We start from the raw sequence: 14,258 nt of genomic DNA, 5'->3' as shown, positions 1-14,258 counted from the left end.
TGCATGGTGCAAACAGTCACCATTGCATCAAGGTGCAAAAAGTCACCTATTGATTAAAAAGGAAAATTGAAGGAAGAAAAGGAAAGGGAAAGAGATCCTAGGTAAGAGGGACCCACCAGTGAAGTGAAAGGACACATGTAGTCCTCTGTTGCCCTCACACACTCCAAGGAGTGTCATGCTTCATCATCGGGCGTTTGCTCCTCGTGGGGCTGGCGCTGCAATTCCCCACGGGTCCCCCGAAGGGTCTCTTTGTCGGAGATCTTTTTGGACTGCCGGATGGTGCATGCGGGTGTGTGGGGTGGGGGTCTAATGAGGGTCAAGGTAGTGCGTGCATAGTGATGAGTCAGTGTATAAAGGGTAAACGTGCAGCAATTGTTAAGATTGTATACCCTTCACAGACTAAACTACTGTGTGAAATCTTGCCCCTGCAGCCCATTATGCCTGGGTGTAAGCAAGGTCATAGGTCGACATGTTTCGCGCCTGGTCGATGCCTAGGAAAAGAAAACATAATAAATCACAGGAATGAGCATCAGTGACAACTTGATGCTACAGAGTGTACCACAATTGTGTGTAATAGTTACATAGAAAATCAGAGAGGACATGAGACACAACAGTATAACATAGATCCTCAATGGAACCCATGTCCAAGGGTGGGTGACTGACAAGGTCTAATTGAGACCCCAGAAGTGCGTGGACCGTGTCCTCTCAAAGTGGTCATAATATGCAAAATGTTCTGGCAAAGTAGTAATAATATGCAAGGTGTTCTGGCTGCACACCGTTAAAAGAATAGCCAAATAGTGCTCCAATGAAAATAAAGTAACGTGTATGCTCGATACCAAGACACTAATGGAAACTACTGGGTCTCCACGGGCACATACCTCCCGCTGACAAAGGTGGTTCTTCTCAAGCTCGAGCTATGGGCGCCCGCACAATGTCGGGCTAAAAAACAATTAGAAAATGGACATGAGTAGATGTATAATACATGCTTACGAGCCAACGTTACACAATGTCCACGTCCCTACTAGGTTAAGAAACGTACAATTTTTTGCCAGGATGTTGACTCCTGTCTACCTACCCCATCCCTGCGTCTGCCAGTTATGAGCAAAAAGGTAGTGGGACGCGGTACTAATAAGGAGGAGTCTGGGCGGTTACCCTTTCCGGAATATCCTGAGGGAGTGGGGAGTGGTGCGCATGCGTGAGGGGAGGAGTACTGTGCGCATGTGCTATAATGTGGGAAACTACTTTCCACACCCTGCGCAGAACCTTGCTGAAGATTTAACTAGTTAGATGCTGGTGTGGACAGTACGTAAACCTCGATGTATTGCCAGCAAATCCCTCAAATTAAAGGCAAAGTGTTCTAGAGGTAGTGGGCGCCCCATAGCTAATCACTGTGTGCATAAGACCCGTCCAATTGGACATATTATGTTCTACCTCAGCCTATCCATGCAATAAAAGAGGCTGTGATGGGGGTGCCAATACGTGATAATTCAAGGAGGAGATTTTTTACACATCCTATCATTGTAACGTTTGTAAGAAGAGGCGAGGCTCAGTAAAATGTCACTGGAGTTGCGAACTACGCATCCCTCATGCCTCCTGTCTTAAAGGTGTCATTAAACAACTAGATTTCAAGATTTCAAAGGGGTGCAATGGTCCAGGCGCACATCAGTTTCACAACACTACCTCTCCCCTTTGTTAAATAAAAAGTAGTCACATCACATAAATCGTCGCGGCGCTCGCACTAGTCTGCCAGATCAAGTGGTATGAGATGGTTGATAAGCACAGATGGCACAGGTTCTGATGCCGGATGTGGACTGTCAGGAGGGGTTGCCTCATTCATGATTGCAGGAGCTGACCAACGTCAAGGTAGGTGTTTAAAGTGTGACAAGTCCCGTGTGATGGACTTTCCGGGACAATGCGCCGTCACAATATGTCCTTTGCACATCACAACCCTCAGAGGATAGGCAGCAAACAGAGCATCTGTTTTCAGCTTTTGCTTCTGCTTGACCAGTACCCAGTCTCCTTCATCGAAGACAGTTTGCTGAGCTCGATGACGATCAGCATATGTTTACATCTAGCACTTTCGTGAAGAGTCTGTGACACAAACCTTGACAGCATTTAAGGATCAGTCAGCTGTCCACTAGCGCAACTTAGTTATGATGGCTCTCCCAAAAATCAAGGTGTCAGGACACTTGGACAGACATACTACGTGACAAATGGGGCGTGGGGGGAAACATGTCACAGCAATTGCAGACACACCTAGTGCTCCAATATATGCATTTTATGGGAGATAGTCGGTATTGTATTCGCTGGTTTGCAGACACACTCCGTCTGCACATGGCAGTGGATCTAACGCCTCTGCGCCGGAAATTGGAAGTGGATCTCTGACGTCCATGCACAACTACCGAACGGAACACCATATTAGCAGGCCCCACGCACGTTCCCCGTAATGTCAGGTTCAGACTAATCCAATTATATATTGTACACAGGGCATACATGACCCCAAAGAAACTTAATCGCTACTTTCACAGGAGTGACATGGGTTGCCCCGGTGCTCTCTGCAGGATGCGGGCATAATACACATGCTGTGGTTATGCCCAATGCTGGGACACTACTGGGAGAGGACGATTCAACAGCTCTCTAAATGCACAGATCCATACCAAACACATAGGAGGCATGTATATTGGGAATATATGTGAGAGACTGGAAGCACAGAGCCACAAACAGATTCCTGGACGTGGGCCTTATTGTAGACAAGCGACTCATAACGAGGCGCTGGAAATCCAAGGATCTACCAGTTCTTATAGCATGGAACCGCTCCCTCACCAACTGGGCCAAAGCTGAGAGTGTTTCCCGCGTAGAGAGGACACATTGGGGCTGCGTAGGTTCCCTATAACAGAAAGCTGGAATAGGATTATCAATTCCTTCCAAGAATCCACTTCGCCGGATATGCAATCAGATACGCCTTTAGACGGGGACCAGATCTCTGTACTGGGGTGAATGTAAGACATTGTTCTGCATTCTGTCCATCAACTGTTGTTTTTGCATTTGTCGCCCCGAGTGGGAAGGGTATGCCCAGACGTGGGTCCCGTGCTCTCCATGCCACTGGAATCAAGCTACCCTGGCTGAAGAGGGGTGAAACCCCGAAACCGGTCCTGGGATGCTTCTTTCCAGTCCAGGGAGAACCTGGCTTGGCAGTTCGGGCAGGACTGTTCCCATGAGGCACAGGGTCAAGACTGATTTGCATATGGCTGGGTTCAAACTGGAAGGCATGGTAAGCAAAAAAATGACGGATTTAGGCCCAGATCTCTGTACTGGGGTGAATGTAAGACATTGTTCTGCATTCTGTCCATCAACTGTTTTTGCTTTAGACGGGGACCCGGCATAGGACCAGGAACTGAGAATTAAAACACAACAGTGGAAACCTATGCGAAGTGTACCTTATTCAATATAACACGAGCTGGTTGGGGCGATTAATGCAAACATGCCAATCACACAATTTGACATATTAATACAAGCAATCCAGGGGACATTGTTATGGACCATAATTTACCAGGAGTAAGTTGGTGTTAATGTTTGGCAAGTTTAAAAGTCTTTTGAGAGTAAACACAAATGGCATTTTTACACCTTGCAGAGGATATTACGCGTTTGACTCGATTATCAAGTAGTATGAAACGAATGCTCGTGCAACCGCCCACCAGGGCATTACCCACCCAGGTTTACAGTACTTCCAACACCCCCACTTTTATTCACATGGATAACATGGGGTTACTGCAACAATCTGTTATTGGGGGCAAAACCTCTGTATGACACCTGATTAGGGGACCGGGCGATTGTACTAATACGTTATAGACGACAATTGCAGGTGTGCAGTTATTGTGAACATTCATGCTCAGGGGCTCTCCAACACCGCTATACTAACATTGCAGGTACCCATATGTTATTATTGAATGCATTTGTTCTGATTCGATCTCAAATATGTGAAAACTCAATAATCAGATTAAACAAAAGAAATCAAGGTGGCAGGACTCTAACTAGTTGTGGAGAAAGGAGTTGAACGATAAGTATGGAGGGCTTGATACAATGCCTGGTTTAGCTCGATTCCCTCTATCGACGCTTGCTGAATTACTAGTTTGAGGGTACCCATGAATTGTTCCACGACACTATTGGCTTGGGGTCACTTTTAATTCTGGACATCGAGTCCGACCAGAAATTCCTTGGATTCTTTGCTACGGAACACCAGACTATTGTCAGATTTGAGAATGATGGGGATACCTCACGCTGAACAGATGTCATCCAGCTGCCCAATGACCTGGTCATGGGAAGTTGAGGACAATTCCTCTAATTAAGGAAAGCGTGAATACTCATCAATGACTACCGTGAGCAATGACTACCATGAGATGATGTCCGTTTCCTTAAGGCACAAAGAAATCTACAACAACTCTTTCCCATGCGCGTGCAGGAAGGTCAGACATTGTCAATGGGTGCTGCGTCACTTTGGGAGAAAGGCATTTGCAAAGATGGCCCTCTTAGTTCCCTCTCAAATTGCTCATCTACGCGCGGGAACCACACTCTGTCTCTTAGGGCTCTTTTGGATCGTCTATAATGATAGTTAAAAATCTTCCGTAAGAAACAATGAAAATGTTTGCAGGCCCACACGGATACAGAACCTGCCTAGTCTTAGCCAGAGAAGGGGAGTCTAGCTACAGACAGGCTTAGACTGGCATAGGCCACAATGCGTCTGTGAGCATTGGGATGACCATTATGTTGTGCAAGGATTGCCGCCAGCCCCACCAAGCTCACATCAACACTGGTCTCACTATGTAACTTGGGGTCAAAATAGGCCATCTCGGTTGCATTCTCAATGGTATGTTTTATTCTTTTGAAGCTTTGATAACATTCAGCAGACCAATGGAGAGGGACATCTCGTTTTGTCAAGTCTTTCAATGGGGTACTCATAGTGGCAAAGTCACAAAGGTACCTTGGTCATGCCTAAAAAGGATCGCTGCATGGTGACATCTTGTGGGGGCAAGTAACTGTTCGCTGCATGGTGACATCTTATGGGGGGGGGGCAAGTAGCTGATAGTGAATGCACTTTATCTGGGTCAGAGGCAATTCCCCCATCAGAGAATATGTACCCAAGGAATTTGAGTTTGGTCTTGTGAAACTCACACTTTGCGGCATTCAAAGTGAGACATGCATCAGCAAGTAACTGGCAAATGTGTTTAAGAGCCTTGCCATGATATTTTTATGTTGCTCCAAATACCAGTATGATTACAACAAACAGCAGAAGCCCTATTTTCCCAGAACCTGGTCCCAATAAACAATTACAATTTAAAAACCACAACAGTTCCGGTATATGATTATAGACCAAACAACAATTACAATTTAATGAAACAGAACATTTACATTTTAAATCAAAATAAAAAAATAAAAAGCAAAAACACAAAAAACAAGGTATCCACAATAAAAATGTCACAGAAAAGTTTGAGTTTTTCTTTATAAAACAAATAAAAAAGTACAATACAGAATACAATACATTAACAAATAGTGGTGCTCGCAAGATTACACCTAACAAACATATAAAACACATCACAGTGTATCCAAAACACATTCAATGGCAGAGGAATAACAATCCAAATGTTTGTCCGTATCATAACAAGATCATAGTACAATACAAGTTTGCTCTTGATTTGCTAAAGGGGAACGTCAACAGCGTTTTCACCGTAGTGATTAGTTAGATCATCATCAGGAGCAACCATAAGATTTGATTTGTAGCATATAATATTTCCAATGTCAATTCTAAAAGCGGTTCTCAATCCTTGGGTTGGAAATTTACGACCATCCTAGTTCCATAATCCCAGTGAATCACAGTTCCCCACCCCCGTCAAACGGTGTACAAAAGTCACACTGGATCAGAAGAATCAGGTTTCATCAATACCTATACCATTATATGTTTTGGCCTGTTTTATGAAGAAAAAAAACTAACAAAAAACCTTTTCTACAAAGATTTTATTGAGGGTACCTTACTTTCTGTTTTTAGGTCTCGCTGAGCCCAGCGCATGCGCTGGCTCGGAGAGACATTTTTATGTGAGTTATAAAAGTGCTGCTGGCTGGCCTAGCGCTTGCGTGCACGTGAAAGTTTACGCACGCAGCCGCCATGCGCTAGGCCAGCCAGCAGCACTCAGGAACGCCTTTAGCGTGTCATCGCGATCACTTTCGCTTTCACAGCGATCGTGATGACTTTCGTAGCATTGGCCGATCGCGCACACAACTCCCACTTCTCCCCCTCCCCCATCACATATCGCGTCTCGCGGCCGCGTGTGCGGCCAATGCTTGTTAAAAATATATGTTTGTTCCCACGGACTCTTTTTATTTTCATTTCCCTCTGCTTATGTATTAGCACGGCGCCGTAATGTTTAGACACCATTTGTTGCGTTTATATTATGCCCGCTTTATCTTTCCTTGTCGCTGCCTCTTTGTTTTTGTTATTGTCACCCCTCCCTCCAGTGTTAGGACACCCCTTTCCCCCTCTGTGGATACTTCCAACAGTAAGCAGTCATATGCGGTGTACTGCCGCTTTAAATTTGCCCTGCACCTAGCTTACTGTCGCTGCTGTTTCCAGGCCCCCGGACATTCAATAGACTAACAGAACTTAACAATATGGCAAATCCATGTATTTATTTCAGTTAAAGTACAAGGAAAAGACGAAAACTCGGATTTGCGCACGGACTCTGTGAAGCCACAGAGATGTAGGTGAAATGTGGAGTTCCAAGCATGTTTCAACCCTATCTCACCCAGACTCTTAGTCACTCGGATTCTGTAGCATGAAGGGGGCCACAAAACTGACCTTGATTTATAAATTCCGGAGGCTGCACAAAAAGGAGACAAAAAGTTTATCCTGCAATACTCTGAATTTAATTTACTAATGGATAACAACTCCGCTTTCCATTGGCGGACGTGCATACGTTATCAGTTCTGTTTTTCTTGCTCTCATCTTCCAGGTATGTCTACAGCTTTGTGTGGTGGGAAGGGTTTGGTAAGAACCGGAAGCCAGTCGAGTTACCTACCGTTTTATGGTTGAAGTGCCACTGAATAGTATGATGTATTGCTGGATGTTGCGATTTTAGTAAGATGGTGTGATGTGGCTGGTATGTTGGATTCTTTGAGATGATATGCTGTGGCTTTGTGTGGCACGATGTGGTGTGCATGCGGTTGCTGTACTATCTGGTGTTATATGATGTGGTGTAATGTTATGTGGTGCAGTACGGTATGATGTGGAGTTCGGTATGATGAAGTGTGATTTGGGGTAGTTTTGTATGGTGCGTTATTGTGTTATATTGTATGGAATTAGGTGGTAAATGCCGTAGAATAGTGTGATGTGGTGTGTTTTGTTAAGTAGGATGATGTGATTTTGGATAGTGACATGTTGTTCTATGACGAGATAGAGTGTATGTAGCTTTGTGTGGTGTGTCTTAGATGCTTTGATGTCTTATGGTCAGGTATAGAATGAGGTGATTTTAAGTGTTGCGGTGTTATGTGCTTTTGAATGGTGTCTTATGCATTTGATGGTATTGCATGCCTAAGGTATAAGTTTGCTGGGTAAATATGATATGCTGTGGTGGGGTCTGTTGCTGTATGGTATTATGTGTTGCAATGTACAATGACATGATGGAGTGGCATATGAGATAATGTGTCATGATCTATTGCAGGAAGTATTCTGTATGTTCTGATGTTCAATACTGAGACTGGTGTGGTGAGAAAGAGACAGTTTGCGGTTTTGGATGTTGTAGTATGGCCTGGTGTAGAATTATATGTTATATGGGTGGCGTTATATGAGGAGGTTTTGTAATGTGTGACATGGTGTCTTGCATAGTCTGGTATGGTGTGATGAAGTATTGTATGGTATAATGTGGTACAGTACCTGTAATTTGACTTACTACTGCTTGGTTCAGTCGCAGAACCCTCTCCCTGCAGTGCCACACAATTAAGTACCACGCAGTTCCACACAAAGACACACAGCATAATGCCACTACACAACACAATTCAACTCCACATCACTCCACTACATGCCACATAATCCCAACCCAAAAAATTAAACGTCACAAATTTCCACTCTGCTCCATGCCACATAATTTCACTTCACTTAATATAGCTCCATGCCACATAATTTCATTACACTCCACAATTCAACTCCAGATAATTCCACTACACATTACACTCCAACCTACATAATTACACTCAACAAAATTGAACTCCAACACATGCCCCATATTTACACTCCACATAATTCCACACCATGCCACACCACACACTTCAATGCCACACAACATAATTACACTCCACTCAATAGCACATCACACTTCACATAAATCTAATCAATGCCGCATAGCAACACTCCACATAAATACACTCCACACCATACCACATAATTCCACTCAACATAATTCCGCTCAGTGCCACACAAGTCCATGCAACACAATTCAACTCCACACAATTCCATTCCACTGCTCAGAATTCCACCCCACAGTACATAATTCCACGACACACCACATACATCCAATTCACACCACAAAATTCCACATCATGCCATATAATTCAACACCACACCACATACCTCCATGTAATACATGCCACTCCTCGACACACAACACCACTACACATAAGTCCACTACACTTAATACCACATAATTACTATCCACATAATTCCATTGCACAAGCACGCACTGAACCAACATTTCTCATATTGGTTCACTTTAGGTCTTTCAGCACAGTTTATTAACCATAACTTTAAAAAATATAAAAACCACAAACACACACTCGCCTGCAATTCTTTTGCTGTCTTGTGTGTACTCAAACGCAGCCTCTTTATGCGTCTATAACCTTCTTTCCCCTTCATTCTCTCTCATACACTATTTCTACTACTCTATCTAGATTTCATTCACCACTTCATACACAAACTACCTATGCCTCTCAATCTTACTTTTCTATCTATTTTATACAACTCTCACCCCTATCTATTCACCATACCACAATTCCACTACACAAATACACTACACACCACAGTTTCACCCAACACAATTTCACAGCTCACAATTCCAATTCAAACCACATAATTCCACTACAACCAACATACATCCTCTCCACTCCAAACAAAAAACATAAGTAAAAAACAATATAAATTTGCAAAATTAATAGTATAAACTCTCGCAAATGCGAGACCTATTGCATTGCTAATGCTTGTTTAACTTTGATTTAAAATGTACATTTTCTGTTTGATTACATTGTAATTGTTGTTGGGTCTAGAATCATATCCCTGAACCACTATGGTTTTTAAATTACCAAATACCAGTACGACATCGCTATAATTAAAAGCATGCATGACAGGTTGAATTATTTGACGTATAATATCCTGAAATATTTCTGCAGCCGACTACAATCCAAAACTCAACCTTTTGTATCTGAACAAACCAACATGAGTCGAAAAAATAATGACGTACCCGTCGTTCTCTTCCAACTCGAGTTGATGGTATCCCTTATTCAGATTAAGATGGGAGAAGACTTCAGCACCGTTAAGCTGCATGATTATGTCCGCTTTGTGTGGACCAGGATGTCTTTCCTTCTAAATTGCTTTTTGGCCTGGCACATATCAACACAAATGTGGTCTGTACCTCCAGTATCCTTTTTTGGCACCACCACTATGGGCAAGACACATGCATAGGACCAGTTGAGCGCTCAATGAGGTCATGCTTCAATAGCGTTTCTGGTTCTTTCTCAACGGTGTCTTGCAAGCGAATGTCCTAATTAATATGAAGTTGCACTTTCATTATATTGAGCATTCCTAGGCCATGAAACAATGACTGGAACTGATTCACAACTTCAGAGTGAGAGTGGAGGTTTTAACTGAGAGAAATCAGTCCCATGTCAGCAGCAGTGGCAAAACTGAGCAGGCATGCACTGGACGAAGTCTCTGTACAAACGAAAATTGTCACTTGCACGGATACTACTTTATGTCGCATTGTCGCTGTGAGTGACCCTTGACTCTGCAATGGTTTAAAAGCTGCCCATGTGTCCACAGGATACAAGCTATTAAACTTATCGACTGGCATGATGTTAATTGGACACATCACTGTCTATGATAAATGTTATGGGGCAACTGTTGACTTTTACTGTAATCTTGGTGCAGTGTCCAAATTAATTTGGTTGTCTTGCTTGGTGGTTTGTCTTTGTCTATTGTTCTCGTTTGCAGGCAGCCAAACCGACATGCGCCTGTCGTCCCTTGGTCGATATCATTACCACACATTCATCTTCTTTACTGGAGCTTAATAATGACGTAGAAGAGCCTTTGTAAGATGAATTTGACGATGATGGACTGCCTGGTTTCTACTTGTCTGAACTGATGCCGCTCTTCGGCCTTGTGGGTGTGGCGAGAATGCTCCTAGAACCTTCTGGCGTCCATTTCTCTTTTCGGTGTGACGGATTTGATTTCTCTTTCGCTTTGCAAACCGTTATGAAGTGGTTTTCTTTCCCGCAACCTTTACACGTTTGTCCTATGGCTGGACATTTACCTGTATGGGGAAGTGAAAACCCACATCAAAAACACAACTTTTTCTTCTTTGGAGACTGCTCAGACCCCACAGGATTTCACAATCTGCACACACAAAAAAAACGTGAGATTGGCACTTTTGTAAAAATGCTGCAATTTTTACAAAAGTGCCTGCAAAATATGTAAACAAACTTAAAAAAAACTAACGTTCACCCTCTCTTTACTGGCTCTGGGCTGTCACTGAACCATTAAAGAGAGGGTGAGCCACAGACAGGCAGCAGAGGTGATAAATTCCTCTGTTGCCTGCCTCTGAAATGCACCTCGCCCCCTCCTGAGCAATTAGCCTACAGGCTGCCTTACACCTTTGTGTGCCCCCTGCGGACTCTGCAGGCCATTTGAAAGCACAAGTCTGCAGTATTGTTGTGGTGGGCACATATTTTGCCCACCACAAAAATACTGCAAATTTTGAGGTTTTGGGCTTCAAATGTTGCTTTTTTTGGCCACGAAATTTGCCACCCAGCGCCACTAAATTTCAGGGGGTCTGACTTGTGTGCATCCGCCTTGTGCTCTCTTTTCATAAACAACTCCAATTAATTTTTCGCTATTCCAGCTTCCATTTCAGGAGCTTGTTGATCAGCTCTTTTATCAGCCCTTGCAGCCATTAGTACTTTCACCAAACTGAGCGCAATTCTCAACATACATCTTCTGAAAGACAGCCATTGATGACTGAGGCGTATGGCTTCTTCATCATTAAAGTCACTTATCTTGCAGTGTTTGATAAGCACATCAAGTCTCTCAAAAAAACTCTTCCATCGTTTCACCAGCATGCTGTCTCGCTTGATTGAAAATGCCCATTTCATAGTCGACATTGGGCATCGGATTGAACTTGGTTCTCTGTGCCTCTTTTATCTGACAGTACAATATTGCATCAGCCTGAGAGATTTTCTTCAGCACTTCTTTCACTCCGTTACCAGCAAGGTCTTTTAAATATTTAATGATTTTCTTATGGTCTACTTCTTGTAGGGCATCCCTGAATTCATCGTACATCTCGACCCATGCAGTCCACCTGGCGCCAATATTCTGCTTCTTGGCGGTGTCGAATGGCAGTGGTGGTTTTAGAAACACGGCTGCATCGTACTTTGTGCTCTTTACTACTGCTGTTGAGAGCATGTGCTGTTCCGACAGGTTTTGCTGCAGGCACCGGCGCCTTGTGCTTGGGCAGCCATGCCCATTCGGAAGTCGTATGGCAATTCCTTTATCCTGGACGGTGAGTGAGTTTTTTGTTGCCCTCACCTGGTTGTCTTTGCTGTCATCTTCCTTTTTGACCGTGGGTAATGGTTCAGTCTCTCGCACTTGATCAGCGTTGCGTTTAGTTTTTTGCAAAATACCTGGTGGTCACTGCCTTTTAACATTTTGCTTTGTATCGAGGATGGCTCGGTGTTATGACGTGGCACAGTATCTCTTCTTTTGGCTTGACCAGAGGGTATCTGGTGGATTTTTCGAATGTGCTCCTCCGCAGGGCCTTCAACTTCAAAGGCCGTATATGGGCTGGAGCAGGACTTCGTTTCCACAAACACCAACAAACTGCTTCTCATTGGCTTGGGCGCATGTGGCATGCACGAGCAGATTGCCGAGTCATTGCAAACTCTCAGGGAGAGCAGTCTTTTTTCTTCAGGCGTATATCTTCAACTCGTCGCCAGTTGTAGCATCCTCCCTAGCCCTGGAGCATGCAAATGAATATGCCGCTCATGCAGCTCTGTAATCGACGTCTTTATTCCTCAGCATATGATCACATACTGCACTCATTATGTCATAACTGTTAATAAACACACCATAACACCTCCCAGCAAATTAAGTAATTCCTTGATGAAAATAAGAAATAAAGAACAGAACGACTAACCAAGGTCCAGCTCAACCAAAACACATGTACCATCAACAATCATAGGTTGGTGCAAAACACTTCCCACACCCGTCGTCCAAAAGTGCAAATCAGGTCACAATGTTCATCGAAAGAAGTAAGGTGCACTCGTTGAAATCAAACGCAGAATCAGTTAGTTCAAAAAATATTTCTTTCTTTATTCTGATAATCTTTAATAAGAACGGCACACAGCCAACACGTTTCGTTCCAAGAGGGAACTTCATCAGGGCTCTACATATAGTAGACCAATAGGCGATGAGTAAAATCCAAAAAGGTGCAAACAACAGATTCACGAAAGGCACAGTATGCAGCGTCTGAGAAATAATAATAATCTATTTAATCGATGGGTAAATTGACCCAAAGGGGTTACATAATCCACAAGAAGCCACGTCTCATCCCAGGAAACTGAGACATGGAAGGAAAGCTTTATTCCTGTAGCTAATCAATATATAGCCTCGTAATACCAGTGGTAGATGGCCAATTAGTTAAAGGCTTGTTGCAACAAGAATGATCAATACGAGATGTGATTAAATATCTTGCAAATTCTATTTGTATATGGATATATATACAAAAACACTCGTAAGGTCCCGCTGATAATGCACACGAAGGATAGGGAGAACGGCAGTTGGCAGTAAGTATTACTCTTCGCGGTGAGCGGCGATTCCCGGCTCGCTATCCTTCATGTGCATTAACGCCAGGACCATATGAGTGTTTTTGTATATATAAACATATACAATTAGAATTTGCAAGACATTTAATCACATCTCGTATTGATCATTCTTGTTGCAACAAGCCTTTATCATATTGGCCATCTACCACTAGTATTACGAGGCTATATATTGCATAGCTACAGGAATAAACCTTTCCTTCCATGGTTCCGTTTTCAGAATAAATCATAACAATCTCCTCCTAATTCAAGTGCACGTTTCACAAATCTGCACGAACACTCCAACCTCATTGTCGGCAAAAAATGTTAAAGGCTTAAAGTAACATTCTAATAAACTTAAGTTAGACTGTCTATCTAATGCATTACAAAAAATATGTTGAGGACACAAGACTAAAATCTACCTAACTTCGACCACAAGCTCCCTTGACCACTGACCAGGCTGAATACATGCAGAAACCGTAAGTTTACGATAAAACTTTATATTTATCACAACGCGGAGTAACACGCTACTTGCCGAAAAGCGCTTCAACGCCTCCTGAGGGACAGCAAATACTATGTAAATGCAATACTACAATACGGGACTCAAGTGCATGATTGGTCACACGGAGGAGTAGTCCTAAAGCTACTTACCGACACCAAGACCCAAAACGTCCCGAATAAGGCGGCGGCTTCCCCACGGCCAGTCTTCCCTGCAGGCCCCCGCAGAAAACCTCTAATCATACCTTTCCCCCTTCCCAGTGAAAGCAACATTAATGTTAGAAAATGGAGTTCCAACTATACGAACGGTTGCTTTACATCGATTGTAAATCTTTGGAGCACTGATGGGCGGAGCTTTGTGCCTATACTTCACAGAGTAGCCAGCGATTGGTTCTAAATAATGACCCGCCTCGAAAACCCTTTTGCAACAGCGGAAGAGACATCTCTGCCTTTGCACCGGAAGAGACCTCCCTGCTGCCCCGGAAAACAAGGTTCAGGCAGGCAGATCCACAGTGAAGTTGGGCTGTTTGTCAATGCACGCAGGGTCGAGGATTTTTGCCCTAAGATGTAGACTTGGGAGACGCGGTTAGCCGAGGATTGGATTCGCAAGCAGTCTACTCCTTCTCATTGTTTCTTTTGAAAATACGATTAAT

At 43.5% G+C, this 14,258-nt stretch overlaps 1 protein-coding gene across 1 annotated transcript in view; it reads right to left on the bottom strand.

Annotated features, from left to right (window-relative positions):
• Positions 1–13,968, bottom strand: part of LOC146789929 (uncharacterized) — a 143,690-nt gene extending 129,722 nt beyond the window's left edge. The window contains exon 1 of the mRNA XM_085628233.1: positions 13,759–13,968. The gene's annotated coding sequence lies outside the window, so the exon portion shown is untranslated. The remainder of the gene's footprint in view (positions 1–13,758) is intronic.
• Between the last annotated feature and the right edge of the window lie 290 nt (positions 13,969–14,258).

Source organism: Triturus cristatus, chromosome 10 (assembly GCF_964204655.1).
Source record: "Triturus cristatus chromosome 10, aTriCri1.1, whole genome shotgun sequence".
Taxonomy (NCBI): Eukaryota; Metazoa; Chordata; class Amphibia; order Caudata; family Salamandridae; genus Triturus; species Triturus cristatus.
Note: the sequence above shows the minus strand (reverse complement) of the source record. Positions and strands in the feature narration are given on the sequence as shown.